General features: G+C 37.7%; 1 pseudogene; it reads left to right on the plus strand.

The window, feature by feature from the left end:
* The first annotated feature begins 398 nt into the window (after window positions 1-398).
* Window positions 399-13,292, plus strand: LOC140856572 (uncharacterized; annotated as a pseudogene).
* Window positions 13,293-19,901: the final 6,609 nt, after the last annotated feature.

The following is a 19,901-nucleotide window of genomic DNA, read 5'->3' on the forward strand; positions in this document are numbered from 1 at the left end:
TTTGATTATCCTTCATCATCTAGAGCTGCACCTAATCTTCTTTCACCAGCAACACCACCTGCTAAACCCCCTACAGCCTTTGCTTCTCACCCAGTAGCTATTGATTCTGCCACATTAGAGAGGCTTGCTGATCTTATCTCGATTAGACTTAGTGCCCAGATAGCAGCAGTATCTGAGAGAGTAGAATATATTCAGACTGAGATAAAGTCCATATCTGAGAGACTCACTGTGTTAGAGCAGAAAGGACAACAGCCAGATGCCCCCACTGATCTTTCTAAGGTAGCATCAAAGATTGCTCGATTGAAGAGGAGAGTCGAGTCAGGAGGCTTTGAGATGCTTGGAGCTATCAGTGGACTTGAGCAAACCTAGTAGTGAGGACCATGTCTGTGCTTGGAGCCATGGGGAGCCTGATTGGGAGGATTGAGAGACTTGCCCTAGGCGCTATACCAGCAGTAGCAGCAGCAGATGCAGCTGCCAGAGCTGCCATACCTAATCTTCCATCAGCTCAGTCTCAGCCACCTATTCAGTCTCAGTCTCAATCACTAGTTTAGTCACAATCACTGCCCCAGCCTCCTGTTAGGCCTATCTAGTTGTCTGCTAATTAAAGCAAACCACCTTTCAGAGTATATACTAGAGCTGGAGTAGGATTTCCTTCATCCCTAGCAATTTGTCCATCGAGTAGGATCAGGAGTCAGAGAGCTGGACCATCATTCTCACGAGCTTCCTCATTTGAGATCCTGGACATTCCCTCTGATGAGGATTAGAGGCATAGGGACTTCTGTTTGCTATATGATGTATTAAGTCTTTTGTTAGGACTTATGATTGTATTTGGACTTCTATGTTGTCTTTTGGACTCTTATATTTGTGTTAGCTGACTTATCACTGTATTAGTGTGATTTGCTTGTATTTGCTGACTTATATGACATTGTATATTAGTGTGCTATGACCTAGCACATTCATTTTGATGAATACAATGCTATACTATTACTTTTCCTTATTCTTGTATTATGGAGTATTCTAAATTCCTTATACCTTGCCCTTTTGATTGATGACAAAAAGGGAGAGTAGAAAAGAATGAATGAGCATAGGAGAAAAGAATGTATGGGCATATGATTGTATGAGCATTGCTTAGCATTGCTTCTTTGATATTGCTTGCTTTGATATGTATCTCATGAATGTATTATAAATGTACTTATGTGTGTTGGGTGGATGTCTGGCCAGGATACCACCTCCCAAGATCTTTTCAGTACCACGCGATGCAGCAGGAAGAAAGAAGAAACAAAACAAAAGAAAAAACATCAAAATACGTGGATCAGCCACAAAAGGGCTCGCCTCCATGGGGCATGCAAACTTCACTATGAAAAAAAAAAATTATAAGAGGAGACCTCACCCTCAACCCTTGTACACCCAACTCTCTCTCACTAGAAGTTTCCCTCACAAAAGCTCTCTCTCTTTTGGAAGACCCCCTGAATCCCTGAAGTGCCTGGCGATCGCTGTCCAGGAGCCTCCTGCTCCTTCTCTATCAGCACTTCCACCTTTCTCTCTCCTCTCGGGTTCGTACGGCTTTGTACGGCAAGAAAACCCGAACCATTTCTTCTCTGTTTCATGCACAGGCCCTTTTAAAAGGTTAAAACCCAATTAGATTAGGTTTAAGAGTCCTTAATCAACCCAAATCAGGTTCTGAACCGTCGGATCAAAAAATAGATCAACCCACGCCCGCGATCGTGATCGGTCCACAGAATAGTATCGTGGACCGTGCGAAATACGTGGGAAATGCCCGTGTGGTCCACAGGCCCAACCGTAGACCGTCCGGTCCATGGTGGATCGGGGCAAAGGAGCAGCAGGCCGCTGGGCCTGGGCCGGCCTGCTCCCGCGCGTGCCTGGGCCGCACACCCGGCTGGGCCGTGCACCTACTTGGGCCGCGGCCTGCCTGGGCCGCCCGCCCGCATGGGTCGCGCATCCCGCACCAGCCTGGGTCGCGCTTCCCACGTGCCGCCGCCTGCGGCCGCACCGCTGCCACCCACCGTCGGTCGCAGGTGGTCCTCCACCATCTTGAATCTCATGCCGACTTCAAAAGCTCGTATCTCCTCCATCCGAGCTCCGTTTCGGGTAATCTTGATCTCGTTGGACTTATTTTTCATTGCGAACCTCACTGTGAGCTCAATATGGGCTGAATCTTGAGGCATCAAATCTTAACAATCTCTACCTCGACTCGATATTCGGCCTCCTCCAAACTTCGAGAGCTTCTGGATCTCCTCGCCCCCATGCCCTGGGGCAATCGCCTGCTGATCATGGATGGGCAAACATGGGAGTCGAGCCAGGCTGCTCGATCCCATCTCTGTCGTATGCTGTGCTCCTCCTGACCTGAGACCTGCTCGAGGCATCATCCTGCGAAATAGGAATCTCACCTTGCGACGTCGCCTCTCATCCTCTCGAGTCTCTTGTCTCGTGCCCAATCCGCCTCCTGAAGCTCCACCTCGCTTTGAGCTCCACTTGGCTCCCGAAGCTCCACCTCACACTGGACTCCCTGCCAGGTAATAATGTCCTCTGCTCTTCTTCTTCCCCTCCAGCATAATTCTATCACCGCATAGTACCCTTAGGATTCCTCCACCAGCTACCGTCCTGTAGCTTCTCGAATCCAGTCTACTAAGTGAGATAAGATTCTGCCTGAAATCGGGTATGTATCAGACCTTCCCCAATCTCCTCACTGCACCGTCATGTGTCCTCCAGCTGACCATCCCAATGTCTCTGATCGCACAGCTCGATCCATCCGGTAGATATACAGTGCCCTCACTGTTCTCCAAGGAGTCAAGCTGCTCCTCTCTGTAACATACATGATAGGGGCATGCAAAATCTAATATCCACTGCTGGAAAGAAGTAGATACCTCATCAGATATCTCAAGGACATCTCCATCTGAATCGCTGCCGACCGTCGCTACAGCAGCCACCGTCCGATTTTTAAGTTGAGGGTAATCTCTGGCTAGATAACCCAACTCCTCAAACTGGTAACACCTGGTTTTGTTCAAGTCCCTCTTGGACTTAGACCGCCCTCATTGCGATCTCCTGTCGCTCCGTCTACCGCCTCCTGCTCTTTCAGAAGCCACCAAAGCTGAGCTACCACCACCTGAGCTCGAAGTTAGATTCTCCCTCCTGAGAACCTCATTCTGGAGTATCGCCGCAGTGACCTCATCCATCTTGATAGTGCTCTTTCCCACTAGAAGAGCAGTCACCAAGGACTCGTACGAAGTGGAAAGCGACGCCAGCAAAACCAGCGCCCTGATCTTCTCCTCAACATTCTCACCAATGCTGAGGAGGTCGGTGAGGATCTTCTGGAAGTGACTCAGATGCTCCTGCACGCTTTGTCTCTCAGTCATCCGCAGTTGGTAAAACTGCCTCCAGAGGAAAAGTGTGTTGGTGAGAGACTTTGCCATGTACAACTCCTCGAGCTTCGACCATAGCACCATCAGAGAAGTCTCGCAGAGCACATGGATCACCACCTCATCCGCCAGGTACATGCAGATGGTACTCACCGCTTGCATCTGTAGCCGTTTTCAATCCCGCACCTCCATGGTGGTCGGCTTCTCATCGCACAAGAGAGCATCGATCAAGCCCTGTTGGATGAGCACGTCCTTCACCCTTACCTCCACAAGGAGAAATTGCTCTTACCATCGAACTTGTTGATCTCCATCTTGATTGTTCCTGTCTTCTCCATCTTCAGTCTTGCTCACCACCACTGCAATCTGCGTCCTTGTATCACCTTGCTCTGATACCACTTGTTGGGTGGATGTCTGACCAGGACACCACCTCCCAAGATTCTTTCAGTACCACGCGATGCAGCAGGAAGAAAGAAGAAACAAAACAAAAAGAAAAACAATCAAAATACGTGGATCAGCCACAAAAGGGCTCACCTCCACGGGGCACGCAAACTTCACTATGAAAAAAAAAATTAACAAGAGGAGACCTCACCCTCAACCCTTGTACACCCAATTCTCTCTCACTGGAAGTTTCCCTCACAAAAGCTCTCTCTCTCTTGGAAGACCCCCTGAACCCCTGAAGTGCCTGGCGACCGCTGTCCAAGAGCCTCCTGCTCCTTCTCTCTCAGCACTTCCACCTTTCTCTCTCCTCTCGAGTTCGTACGGCTCTATACGGCGAGAAAACCCAAACCACTTCCTCTCTGTTTCACGCACAGCCCTTTTAAAGGGTTAAAACCCAATTAGATTAGGTTTAAGAGTCCTTAATCAACCCAAATCAGGTTCTGAACCATCGGATCAAAAAATAGATCAACCCACACCCTCCGATCGTGATCGGTCCATGAAATAGTGCCGTGGACCGCATGAAATGCATGGAAAATGCCCGCGCGATCCACAGGCCCAGTCGTGGACCGCCTGGTCCACGGTGGATCGGGGCAAAGGGCTAGCAGGCTGCTGGGCCTAGGCTGGCCCGCTCCCGCGCGCGGGCCTACACGCGCCTGGGCCGCTCGCCCGGCTGGGCCGTGCACCCGCCTGGGCCGCGCGCCCGCTTGGGCCGCCCGCTCGTGTGGGTCGCCATCCCGCGCAGGCCTGGGTCGCGCATCCCGCGCACCGCTGCCTGCGGCCGCGCCGCTGCTGCCTGCCGCCGGTCGCCGGCGGTCCTCCACCGCCTCAAATCTTATGCCACTTCAAAAGCTCGTATCTCCTCCATCCGAGCTCCGTTTCGGGTGATCTTGATCTCGTTGGACTCTGTTTTTCGCTGCGAACCTCACTGTGGGCTCAATGTGGATTGAATCTTAAGACATCAAATTCTAACAATGTGTTGATATGTACCTCATGAATGTATCATAAATATACTTATGTGTCTTGTGAATGTAATTTTCGGCTTTAACGTATAAGTATCGCAATGGGCCTTAATGTGTATTATGTGTACGTGCCAATGTCTCATAATATTCAATATATGTATGAAAAATATTGCATATATAGCACAATCAATGAATGAATAAGTCTTAAGTGGACATATATAGTTAATTGATACTCACACATTTAATTGAGCTTGAAATAAATATGAGCACATACTAAGGGGGAGCAAAGCTTAAACTTATGAAAAAGCTCAAACCTTTAGCATATTTCTTGATACTTATGCATATTTTTGCCAATTGCTCATATACTCAAAAGTTTTATCATCATCAAAAAGGAAAAGATTATTGACCCCAAAGATTGATTTTGATGAATAATAAAATATTTGAATATATATTTAGACTAGTGAATTCTTTAAGTTCATATTTCAAGAGAAATTACAGAGTATCAAAAAAAAAATTAATGATACAATTAAGAACAATAAGAAGAAATCTAGAAGCTTTTGATGTGTGTTACACATCTCAAACAAGACTAGAAGAAGATATTTGAAGGTTGGAATTGAAGAGGAATTCAAATTGAAAAAGATCACAAAAAATTCAATGGAGGGCACTTCGAGATGACTCAAGGCTATTTCGAGTCAACTCAAGCTGGAACGGCATACAAAAAGGATTTTGGTATGAAAATATTTCAGCCGACATGCCCTCGAGTCGACTCAAGTTGGGCGCGAGTCGACTCAAGTGAATAGTGGTCGAAAAAGCAGAGTTTTAAAATAAAAAATATTTCAATCGAGCTGAGTTGAGTCAACTCGAGTTGCTCGAGTCACAGCCGTAAGATGCCAACAGAGAGCTGATGTTTGGGATAAAAGACTTGCAAACTAGTCGAATCGACTTGAGGCACAGTTGAGTCGACTCAAGATTCAGTGAGTTAACTCAAGGATCAGCTGAGTCGACTCGAATCACAACAGCTACTTCTACAGAAAATTTAGAATAGTATAGTTTTGGCCCCAACGACTATATTTTAGATTTCAATGGCTAGAAACAATTTTTGAGGGTCTAAAATAGTATGCTTTCAAACTGATTGAAGTGACGAGAAAAAAGAATCAAAGTGAGAAGTACAAAAATAAGAGAAAAAGTTCAAAAAGCATTGAAAAAGAGTGCATTCAATTTCTAACTCATTGAAATATCAAATCAAATCATTCTCTTCGCAAGAAGACAAGCTCATTTCTCCAAAAGCTTTCACAAAAGAAGAGTCAAGAGCTTTATCGATTTTATTGCTCATTAAAGGAGCTTCTTGTTTTCATTTGTCCTAACTAGCTTCAATAGGATTTTAAAGCTAGGGGATAGGCCCATCCAAGCCTAAGAATTGGAGTGTAAGCTAATGATTGGCTTGTTTGTTGGTTGTGGTTGGTGATCTGATATAAAGTCAACTAAATTTTGGATAGTGAGCCTAGAAAGCTATCCGAATGTTATCTTGAAAAGATCATAGTGAAATTTTCAAGTGGATATTGAAGAGTGGACATAAGTGCAAGGAGCACCGAACCACTATATATCGATTGTATTTATAATTATGTTCTTTTTTCTTACCCTCCTTATATTTATATTTCTGCATATCCTATTGCTGCCCTTATCAATACTTCACTAGTTTTCAAAACAGCATATTATATGCTTAAATTTTGAAAAATTCAATTGACCCCCCCCCTCCCTTTTGGGTTGTTCTACTGGGCAATAATAATTATTCAAGAAAGGTTTCAACATTCAAAAGAAATAATTAATAGATATTTTACCCATATCTTAAATGTTATCTTAAATATTACCAAAGATATTATTAACCTGATTGATAGAGAGTTGAAAAATGTCCAAGTCCATGATTACAGTCATCGGTGGCCTTATTTTAAGGATCACATTAGAGCAACTAATGGTACCCATGTGCTAGTAAAAGTTTATCCATCTAAACAAATACCATATATTGATAAAAAAAGAATTTCAATGCAAATATCAGGGCTTGTTATTAATTTGACTTGCATTTTGCTTCTAGTTGGGTTGGATGGGGAGGTACTACTCATGATACTCATACTTCTTTCGAGGCTATATGTAGAGAAAAGCTCAAATTTCTATACCCATCTAGAGATATCTATTTTAATTAAATAAATTATAATGGCAGGCATATATTTTAACTTCCATGCATAAGTATTAAATTATAACTTGTACATATTTATGCAGGTAAATATTACTTGATAGATGTAGTATATCCTCACATGTTAGGATAAATGGGGCCTTACAAAGGGCAGAAGCATCATCTATATCATACTCCAAACCCAACATTCAAGTCGGATATATGATGGCCGCACACCCTTAAGGCAAGATCCTAAAGAATATAAAAGGTCTTAAAATTCATTACAACCTCAAGATTTTCCGAATGCTATTGATCTCAATTCATAATAAATATTCCATATTAATGAATATCAAATCTTATATAATTTATAAGACTCGCTCATCCCACTGATATTGTTGATGTTCTATGATCTTTTCAAATCATAGTCCCAATCTTAGCCAAGTATAGGCATGCTATAACACTAAAAAAAGAAAAAAGGAGGGTTGTGAGCTTTACAGCCCAATAAAAATTTTTACACACCAAGATCAATATGATAATAATAAATGAGAAACTATCAATAGTTATTAGTCATAGAAATCACATACCAAAAAATACCATGATTCATAAAATAGGCATAGCAAATACATCTTTTTGTGCAATGAGTTGCATCATACAATTATCTCAAACCAATATACATCAGGTTCGATCATATCAAGGTGCTCGGCTCTAGACTACTACAATCATATTTTTAGTCTATGACAGGGCACCAATATCGTGGCTAGTCCTGTGAACAACCACAACTATGTTTTCAGTCCATGATGAGGTATTAACTATGGCTAGTCCAAGGACCACAAGCGCTCAACCCTGACTATCACAACCATTTTTATAACCTATAGCACGGCACTAATAGTGGTCAGTTTAAGGCACTACAATGAAGGATGTCGCACATCTGAAAATATGCATGCAAAAATCAGAAACACAGCAAAAAATTTTTTGATCTAGATTAAATATTTCAATCTATCTAACATGCATAAAGTAAATCAATCTATAGGCTAACAAGATGATCACATAAATTTTAAGATGCTAAAATTTAAATCAAATTTAAATAAAAATTAAAAAATTAGAGATCCGATTTCTATACCTTTGCATGGATAGCCTTTCACCATAATCTAATGATCATGGTAAATCGATGAGGTTTCTACAGAGCCGCACACACGTCCGACCTCTATGAGTATCTACATAAGATCTTTGATCCGATTAGAGGCCTTTGATTTCACCAGAGTGCTAGCTTCCTTACAGAAATTGCCTCTTGATGGTTGATGCAAATCTTCTTCATTTCTTTCAGACCCTCTCAGAGGATAAGAAGAGGAAGAAAAGGAGGAAAAGAAAGAAGAAGGAATAGAAGAACCCTTTCTCTTTATTTTTCTTCTTAAAAGTCCCTACACACAAGAGAAAGAAGATGCCCAAAGGATATGCAATTCTCTTTTTTTCACATACAAGAACTCACGGCTAAAAACTTTCTCACACCCAATCTCTTCTGATTTTCACATTGAAAAGCCCACTTAATCTCACACCAAAACCATATTTTCAAGGTGGCATCCAAAGAATTTAAGATAAGGTAGAAACCTTATCTTGATAAGGCTTGTGAGGCGGCATCCAACTCTTGGACGTCTCCTCCTTTCTTGTGCGTCAGATAGCTTATGCGAAGGGATATTAGGGTTTCACGAAAAAACAAAGAAGGGGCGTGTGCGTGAGAAGGGGCAGTGTGGGGCATCTGATAGCGCAAGGAAGAGTGAGAGTCCCAATCAATTTTGGCTCTTTCTTGTTGCTTCAATCAAACCCTAATTAATTTAGAAATTGGTTACACCCAAAGGGGAGTCCAAATCTAAATAGGAACCCAATTAAATTTCAATCTAATTAGGATCTAAGTGCACTTAAGTCCTAACCAAATAAGAAATTGGTCTTCATCGCAATTGGGTTATCTCATAATCCAATTAAGCTTGATCAAATCAAATTGAATCTAATTCAATTAGACTTGATTGTAGCCCAATTACTTAATTAAATTGAATCAATTAGTAATCCACTTGCTAATTAATTCTTCTATAACTCACTAACTCTTAGTGAATTACTTTATTGTAACTCTTGCACTGGATTAATCATCAATCATATTGATGATTAAATCTAATATAGATTCATAATTGCTAATAACCATCTAATCGGATAAACACCTCTTTTGTATATGATTCCATAGGTTCTATTCTGTCTGATAGTGAGATATACCATAATCTCCATCATAATATCATCGAAACTCCTTTCGATAGATTGGAACGATTCCAACTCTACCCATCAAGGATCATCGATCATTAAGACGACGCTCAACGAGTCTTACAATCCATCAGTGACACCTAGCAGTATATAGTAGCACTCAACAGAATGAAATATTAAACCTCTAGATGTAATTACCATGTAGTTCGATTCTTCTATTATGAGTTTCGATAAGATGCAGATCAAGGATAACTCATCAAATCCATTCATCCATCATATGCCAAATTCAATTGATTCGGATCCATGTGAAACCTTATGGAAACTCTTTTCCATCATCCACCTTCCATGGCCATAGATTTTAGGATTCAGTCTCATGAGCTGCATAGGACTTCTCCCTATCTATCAAGATTGACAGATTCCATTTTAATATGTATCCTATTCCTATAATGGACCTACTGTAGCCAACATATACCTCAAGATTTTGAATGGCTAGATTACCAAGTATTGGTATAGTCAAACTATAGCAATCCCATTGTGAACAGTCGAAGCACTACAGATCAAAAAACTATCTATACAACTGTAACTTTGAGCAAGTCACCGATGAGTGGATAGCCATCCTAGTGACTTCTTGTATTGGTCATACTCAGTATTCTTGATCTCTATTAAACACCTGTACTCTCACTCCAGTATCTCCACACTATCGAATCGAGATTCATCTACCTATGAAGAAAAGTAATCCATGCATCGATCTATTTAGATCAGTCACCATCCCCATAATGATCCATTGATCAGAAGTATTTAGAAATTAACCATTAATGATACGTGCCTCAAATTTTTAACTCTTAAAAATGCATATCATCATTCATTAATTTCTCAGACGATTCATGGATACAATTTAAACATAACATGAATAAAAAATAATCTAAATTTATTTATTTTAAAATTTTAATTATAAAATTATGCCTCTAGAATGTGTACATGTGTCAGCCAATCTGGCTTTTAAGACATACATCTAACACACAAGTGCTCCACTGTTAATACTGTAGCCCCTAACCAACCTTCTAAAAGGAAAATTTATGATAGAAAGTGAGGTTTATTAGTCTTTATCCACTAAGCTCAAAATTCTACGTCTCTATGTGCTGCGGACGGGTCAAGGGGCTTTGCCCTGGAGTCAATCCGCTTCAAGCTAGATCGACCCCAACGGCAGGTAGAGAGGTTAGTCTCTCTTTAATCCTCCAACTGAGGGATGAACTAACCCCCATAAAAGATCGACCCTCCAAGAATTGTTGCCACATCACCAGCCACATAAAATTTATCTTGGGGCCAGTTGGGTGTGCACACGAATAAAGCCGACAATCCCCTCCAGTGACTATTTGAGGGGCCAAGTGGGACTCGAATCTATAATCTCACTCTGATACCATGTGTTAAGACCGTAACTCCTAACCAACATTCTAAAAGAAAGATTTCTGATAGAAAGTAGGGTTTATTAGTCTTTATCCACCAAGCTCAGAACCCCATGTCTATACATACTATGGGCAAGCCCGAGGGGCTTCGCACTGGAGTTGATCTAGTTCAAGCTAGATCGATCTTAGTGACAGACAGAGCAGTTAGTCTCTCTTTAATTCTCCAACCGAGGGATGAGCCGAGCCCCTCATAAGAGGTCGACCCTCTGAGAATGTTGCCACATCACCAGATATATAAACCCCACCTTAGGGCTCCGTAAGGTGTGTTGAAATATAGCCAACATCAACTCTAAACTACCACAACCATATTTCTAGCTCATGACAGGGCACCAATATTGTGGCTAATCCTGTGGACTACCACAACTACATTTTCAGTCTGTGGAAGGACATCAATATTGTGACTAGCCTAGAATATCATAATCTCACATACAGTCACACAGCTCAATTATAAGCTTGTTAGGTTTTGCAATTCAAAAGTTCATTCTTTTGCAAAACTCGATGCACATAATTACTAGAATATATCTAAGTGAGGATCAATGATATGTAATACATCATATCAAATGAGTTATAAATATATACTTAACAATTAAATATATGACATATCACCACCAAAATATAAGGATTAAAATCACTGATGCACAAAATAATTTTTATATAAATAGGTAATCAATATCCAAAAATTTTTACCTCTATTGATGACAAACTTTGGAATAAAATTTACCAATTCATGACTAGTATGTCCACTCAATATTATAATTCTAACACATCCTCGATCAATCATTGGCATAAGAAAATTAAATTATCATTAAATTTCTATTTTTAAAGCTCTAACATCTGAATTACTTTTACTCCCAAATTTCTTGACTCTACATAAAACATGACTAATTAAGAAATAAGGATTAGGATCTACCTTGATTTAAGGGTAGAGTGTCAATATCCTTGCTTAATGTCCTCGATTGATTGACCACATCATATATAATCAAAATCAATAACCAAAAGAAATCATAAAGTGATCATGGTTGTGGTGGAAAATCATGAAAAAAAGGAGAAGCACAACTATCTATATAACAATACCTAGCAATTTGAATTGGTCGAATCCAGGTGACTCAACCAGTAGATCATGTAGTAAGAATCAATAAGTTCAAGACAAGCATTGTCAATGATAGGTGTTCTATGAAAATCATGATCGAAATCAATACCGGTCCAAAATCCTCTACTAAAGTCACTTGGGATGCATGAAACAAGGGTTTAGATTCACCCTCTAGATCTACATTTAAGTATAGAGGGTAGAGAGAGAAAGAAAGGAAGAAAAGATGAGAGAGAGAAAAGAAAAAGAGAAAGAAGAGAGAGAGAGAAGAGAGAAATCTTCTTTTCTTGGAATAGGCAAACTCTCTCCTTTCTTCCTAAACTCAACAACAGCAAGGTTGGGCCAGCGACTTGCAGCGACGTCCAACATGTTAGTGGCAATAGTAGGTGGCAACAGTGGCGACGTCCGACCAGCATAAAAGGATGAGAAGAAGAACAAAAGGAAAAAAATAATCACATTAGACTCAGCCTAGATCATGGCCAAGCCTCCAATCAGTGATCATAATCTGATGATGAGAAGAAGAACAAAAGAAAAAAAATAATCACATTAGACTCAGCCTAGATCATAGCCGAGCCTCCAATCAGTGATCATAATCTGATGTACATCCTTAGGGAATGCAAGGAAGCTATAGAGTGGATCAAATCCAAGGATCGACAGCTGTGAAATAAGAAAAAGAGGCCAAAATAGGGCACCTTTGTTTCAAGCATGGTTTTCGATGAGCTGCTGGCTCCAATCAAAATAGGTCGATGACCTTGAGGTCAGAAAAAAGAGGAAAAACAAATGCCTAGATCCTTACCTAAGTCCGATTAAGAGGAAAGCCAATTCCAATGATGAATCAATGGTGGCTCTTTGAGCCTACACCTTGAAAAATCAAAAAAAAAAAAAAAGATCTTCATTAGCAGAGGATCGAAGATGAGAGATGATGCATAGTGGGAGGAGTCAGGGTGCATTCTATAGGTAGAGTTTGGGGCTCCGATGAGTCCTACGACTTGATTTCCAATGGAAATTGAGAAGAAGAGGTGGACTCCTAATTCTTGATTTCCAACGGAAATTGAGAAGAAGAGGTGGACTCCCATTGGGAGTCCCCTTCTTCAGCCTCACGTGCCTAGCACGTGAGTTTCCATCTCTTTTTTTTAAGGGCCTGCTTTAAGATCCATGTGAAAAAAAAAAAATCCATGGGCAGGGTTCTTACAATCCACTAGATTTTTGATATCGAAGTCAACTAAGAGGTATGTATAAAATCTATAATCATGCACATTTATCACTGATATGTACTATTAGGAGGACATTTGGAGGTTGGAATATAGATGGAGAATATTGAGTAGAATGTCTAATTTCCTTTATCATTTATAAGTTCAAATTATGGCGGCTTCTATGGCCATTTATAATTTTATTAGGAATCATGTTAGTAAAGATTTTGAGTTTTAGTGTTATGATGATGAGAAGGATTTCCTCTCTGCTGATTGTTTAGAGATTAGCAAGAAGAATTAAGTTCGAAGCAAATTAAGCCGAACAACAAGTAACTGTAAGATGGATATTCTGCATAATCATATTTAGTATTCTTCTTATGATTGTTGATTTCTTTTTTTATGAAATTATACATGCAATATAAATTTTATTTTGTATCATTCATATTTTGTGTTTCAGTAAATGATAGAGTTGCTCCATGCATTTTTGTTGCTATTAGAATCAAGAATGTAAAACACCTTGGTAATGTTGATGGTTAATATATATTTTAGAATTTGTTAAGAATATGGTGGCATCAAATGTATACTGGATTTATCAATTCCAACCAATAGTATTTTATTGTATATAAAAAAAAGTAGGAATAGGAAAGCATTAGATAGAAAAGAATTCTAAAATCTCACTTTTACAAGTGTTATTATTATATTATTATTTTGTACCATATATTATTATATCACATTATATTACATATTGTATTAAATTATGTTACACTAGAATAATATTATATCATGTAATAATACATTATTACGTTATATTATGTTATATTATATCATACTATGTTACATTATTATGCTATAGTATACAATATTATATTAAATATATTATAATAATATTATATTACATTATAGTAATATTATAATGTGCAATATATTTATGTAATAATATATATTTATATTTTATTATTCTAAGGTATAATATTATGTAATATCTTTTATAGTCATTTTGTCATGCCAAAAGTACTTTCTTGGTTTGGTTATGAAACACATATTAAATTTCACAATATATACTTTAGAAATGTAATTATCAAATACTAAATAGTTTTTTATCTATTTTTTAAAAGCTTTACTTTCAAAAACTCCAAAAGCTCTACTAGCAACAGCTTCGTCAAATGAGACCTAAATACTGGAGAGATATAAAAGAGGATTTTTTTAATGATTTCAATTGATAAGAATCTTGATTACTTATGAAATGATAAAGTTTCTTTTTCACCAATGCCATTTTTTTCACTTATATCTATTTGGGAAAGGTAGGTGTTTTTGAATTTCAAAATCTAACTCCTAAAATTGGGAATGATGTGAAAAGAATTTTAATTGATTTTAGTTAAGAAAAATCATGATTAGTTAAGAAATGTAAAATCTTTCCTTTTTTAACTACTGCTAATTTTTTTCTACTTATATCTAGTTGGAAAGTCCTCAATAGGTGGATGATTTTAAATTTCAAAATTCCACTACTAAAATTAAGAGTAATACGGTTTCTTGATACTATGGTAGGAATACTATTTTCTTTGATTTTCTTTAAAATTTTGGTGAATTTCTAGATAGGAGAGATTTTTTATTTATCTCTTCTACCCGTTGAATATGTATAGAGAAGAGAAAAGATGTAATCTAAAACCTAATTTGCCGATCCTTCAATTACTTGCAGGAATTTAAGAAACTATAATTGTAGAAAAGATATCAAGTGCTAGAAGTTGGAACTTCTATGCCCACAAGACTGCAGAGTGCAAGCCAAGATAATAGCGACATGGTTGGCTCAAGAAGCAAGAATGATCAAAGGCCAATTAGACCTAGTCATCCCTTTTCATATGGAAGATATATCTTTGGTATGAATCCAGATGGTGTCTTTACCATTATATTTCTCAGAAAAAAGATAAATAATTGAGTTACAAACTGATGATCCTATATAAATATTCATACTTCTTTGCTCGTCCCTTAGGATCTCCCTGTCCATGTGTGTTTTATGCGCAGGTGCGTGTAGATATCTATATGGAAGAATATACCCAAGCCATCCTCTCTATAATTAATCTCAATTGTTCGATTACCCAAAGAAAGTGCAAACGGGATTATTTGGTTGGTCTCCCTTTGCTATATTTATACTCATTTCCAGTTGGGGTACTTAGTGCCGTCAATGGGCCAAGCCGAGGTGTAGTAAGACCTTAGATAGGTTCAACCTGATGACCCAGCCTCACATATTACAAATTATTTTAGGGATGAAAGTGGTATAGATACTATCCATTCGGATTCATTTTCGTATTTAAATCAATATAGATATAGATAAAAATTTGATGATCCAACTAATATCGATATCCGTATCCATATCCATCGAAGAAAAATAGCTGTGGATATGGATCGATAACTATTCTATCTATATCCAAATATTCGAATATGCATATAATTTTATATAGTATTTATTAATTTTTTAAAAAAAATATACAACTATATAAATATGTTATTAACTTGATTGATCATCTATTTAGTAATATCTTTGATTTTATAGTCATAAAGTTTAATTATCTAAATAATATTCATAATTATATTCATACATCCAGTATTCGAATTGTATCCGTATCCATTTAAAATAAATATAAATATGAATTTTTTTATCTAAATAATATCCGTATTCGTATCTATATTCATCAGACAAAATAAATATGGATATAGATATACTAGTATCTGATCCGATTTTAGTCTTAAATTGTAGCCTATGGGTTGGCCTATTGATGGCCCTAGCTATTGAGGGTTGCAAGCTAGGTGGATTAGTTTTGGACCAATTTTAGTATCATAAAGTGTTTTGGATCATGTAAGGTGTAAGTTTTCAAAGCTAGAGCTGAATTTTGGGGACTATTTTTGTAGGTTAAATAGAGATTGGAAGTCAAGAGCTAATTTGCAACCATGCCTGACCATTTCTTTGATTGTCGCTCATTTTTCTGTGTGACATGCATTTTCTTTTTTATAATATAAAATTTTAATCATTGACTTAATTTAAAATTAATTTTTTTACCTTCTGGAAACAATGGAGAGCCCATCAAACTTCTTTCGACTAAGATACAAAAGTGCCCCTAAAGTCCAATCTAGGATTCTCTATGGTAAACAGTTCATATTACAAAGTGCTTAATGGCTGATATTAAGAGATGGATAGCTACCAATACAATGCCTAATGTATAATATGTATAGCTATCTTTTTTAATAACTAGCTGTTCATATCATGATGGTGGCCATCAAACATTGCACAATATTTTATGGTACAAAACTGCGTACAAGGGATCCATGCTCTCTGATGTCCAGCCCAAAGCTGGAACAGTAAGCCGAAAAGGGAGTGCAAAGCCCAAAGGACAGATTAATCCATCCAGCTAAAAAGTTATCAAACACCAATCCAATGATGCAAATCAAACAAATTAACCAAACATGAGCAAAGAATTGTGTGCTTGTTCTCCCTTAAAAAGGACTCCTCTTCTTCTGCATGGTGCAATGTGATTACTAAGGATCTGTAGTGCCAAAAAAAGAAAATCTAAAGGTCTTTCAAAAATTTTTATTAGACATGCAAAGAAACAGCAGAAATATTCCACGCACGAGGAATCCTATTTAAACAATCTTCAAGAAAGCCAGAGTTCTAAGGATTGGTGATGCTCATGTTTTATATTGCAGGGAGTGAGGACAAATTAATCTCTTGCCATTATATCTCATTCTGGCCGCGATAAACTAGACGTTGCAGTTTACACAAGTAACGTTAACCACCGATAAAGAATTTATTTTGAATTTTGATATTGATATGACATCATGGGCTCTAGGAGCTTGATAAGCGCCTCACACACACACAAATTAACAACTGAACCCCCACAGGAATACTAAATCATGCCAATTTTCACATTGGACGTCCATATATTCCTTTTTCTATTTGTCTCGCCCAGTATAGAGTTATTAGAACTCGATGGAGGCACAACTTCAGCCTGGGACAAACATCTGCGGTATGTATTTTGGCACGAAATTAGGGGGGAAAAAAACAAATGCCAGAGATAGATATATAAAGTTATAAAAGGTCCCCAATTATCTAATTTTATTCAACTTTCTAAACTGTTTTCCTTCATCAATCTAGAATTCAGGGACAATGAATACAACCAAGAATAATTTGATGATCCTACTGTTAAAATTATTTTCTTATATGGTCTAACTATCATTTTCTACAATCTTCTAGAGACATTCTTTTGATAAAAACTTGAGACATCTTTAGAAACGTTTCCTAATGATGATAAAACACTAAGACTATGATGGAGGATCCAATAAGGGGTATAAATATAAAATCATGGCCCCTCTCTCCATTCACAAATTAAGAGCAAGCTAGCACTTGGTGAGGATACCCCACCTATCTTCTTATTGAAGTTGGAGAGTGAAGACCAGGATGCCAGTCTCTGGTAGGCTGTGCTCTTGCTTTAGTTGCACTATGGGAGCAGACGGGATTAGAGAAAAGTACGTTCTTTCTCTATCAGAAAAAAAAAAAGGTATGTTCTTCAACCTATATTTTTTGCCTTTACATGGTTATCATATTGCGGATTACATGCACATCAGTTATTACCACAAATTATAATAGTGCTATCAAAGCACTATGGTTTTGTGAGGGCCGACTTTGCATGTTATAAAAGAGCAGATAGTCTAGGTTAATATTTTGAATCTAATTTTTATTTTTTTGGGAACTAAATAAATTAAAATAATAAATAAAGGATTTTTTAAATTATTTCAAGAATGAAAAAATTGGTGAATTCGGTTTTTCTATTTCAAGCTGCCGGATGAAAGGAAACCCGGCATCCAGGTGGTAGTGGGATTTTAAGAACGGTGGGGGATAGGATTGGTCGCATGGATTAATAGTTAAAAAGAAAAAAAAAGAAAGAGTTTTGTTTTCCTTTTCTGGGCTTGCCCAAAATCCTACCAACACCGTCACCACCACACTTGGTTGGCGGCCTTTCCTCACCGGTCCCGCAGCTGAAATGGGCCTTGGTATGGATATTGAGCCCAGCGGGCGTGGCCCAATAAGATAATCCTCCTTGTTAAAATGGGTTCGCTTCGAGTTTAGTCCAGCCTAGCTCAAGTCCGGTCTGGTCCAAATCTTACATAATATATACCGTATACTTATGTCTTAGGAATTTGGTTTAGGTGACCAAAATTATATTAGGGATAATTATATATTACCCATATATGGTGAGGCTTAATTTTACTAAGCCCGTTTGTGTTTTAAAATGTAACACTTAATTCACCTGAGGTCAGCTCTACCAGACTCCCCTGTTATCATCCCATGTAATGAAATAGGATCAAGGGTTTACTTTCCATACAATTCCATGTGATTTTGAAACTCTTTTCCTCCCTAAATCACTAAATCAAGGCCTTTTTTCACCAAATTGAAGCCTCCATTTACCAAATCAAAGCAGAAAAGTGAGCAAAAAACCAACAATGAGGCACATTGCAATTGTTTTTGTTTTTTATGAATTCGGATCTTATTTGAGAATTAACATATGGGGATTGAGGTGTTTATTTTTGAATTATCAAATTTGGGATTAGGAATAATTACATGGGGACTAGGATTTCATGGATTTGGGATTTTTCTTTTCGGGAACTAGAGATTCAAATTATAAAATTTCTACAAGACATGCTGGGAATGTAGGTGGTTAGTGAGTTAGTTTTTGTGTTTATTTATTTCCGACATTGTGGACCATATGGGTATGTGTAAGTTTTTATTGAAACTGTAGTGGTCAGTCCTATTTGCCAGTGATTATTTGGTTATGCAGCAGTTTGATTAGTTTAAAATGGTGATGTGATGGTCTCATTTTTCACTCTTATTATATGAAGAATGGTTATGTAATGGTTCGTCCTCTTTTTTTATTATTGGAAAACTAGCAAGTAATATGGGCTAGACAATTGGATTAAGAAAGCAGATGTACCAAAATTTTATTATAATCATCAATATGAAGTAATAAATGTTAAATAAATACTATATATTATTAACTAATATGAAACACAATCTTTAGAAAAAAGAAAGAAATTTTATAATTATAGTACAAGATAACAACAATACAAGATAACAACAATGAGGAGTGTAGCTGAGAATAATTACCTGCAAGTTGAACAAGGGTTTTGAGACACAGAAAAACTTGGGACATGCTACTAGAAACCATTGTGTATTTCTCCCTTTTTTTTTTTTTTATCAATTTTGGAGAGGTAGAGCTTTGAAAATCAAAAGGCAGGTAGATCTTTTAAGATGCATCATTATTCTACTCACCAAGCCTGACATTTCCCATCTATTGACGCGCACTCTCATTGGCCATGGGTCTCATTTCTAAGGGATGGATATCCTCCAATCTTGACCACCCATCACCATCATGTTTGATGAACTGTAGAAGCTAAGAGACACACAAACCATCAAAATATCATTCATGTTTGAGTTGTCTTTAATGTTTAAGTTAGTGAAACTTAATGTTACATTAGAATTTATTATATAAAATAGGAAGCACTTTATTTACTCTACTTTCATATATAATATGTAAGTTTTCATTAGAATATATATTTCAATTGTGTAACGACTAAACGACAAAGAAATCCTCAAGAATAAATAATGCCATCATCAAATTAGATTAGATCATAAAAAAACTCGATATTGTTCCAAGAATTGATTTTAATGATTATAAAATATTTAAAAGAGATATTAATAGCTACATATCTTTGAAGTAGTTTAAAAGCTTGCTTCAAGGAAGCTCAGGAAGTTTAAGCAAATAAGCATGCATAGAGAAGGCCAAAGTATCAATTTTTTCGAGTTGGAGACAAGGTTGATGGTTTTCGAAAGTTTCAAAAATATGAAAAAATGACTTTAGATAGATAGAAGGTAATTTCATAGTATTCAATAGTCAAAAATATGATAAATCAGCAATTCGGACATCAAGAA

Source organism: Elaeis guineensis, chromosome 1 (genome assembly GCF_000442705.2).
Source record: "Elaeis guineensis isolate ETL-2024a chromosome 1, EG11, whole genome shotgun sequence".
Classification (NCBI taxonomy): domain Eukaryota; kingdom Viridiplantae; phylum Streptophyta; class Magnoliopsida; order Arecales; family Arecaceae; genus Elaeis; species Elaeis guineensis.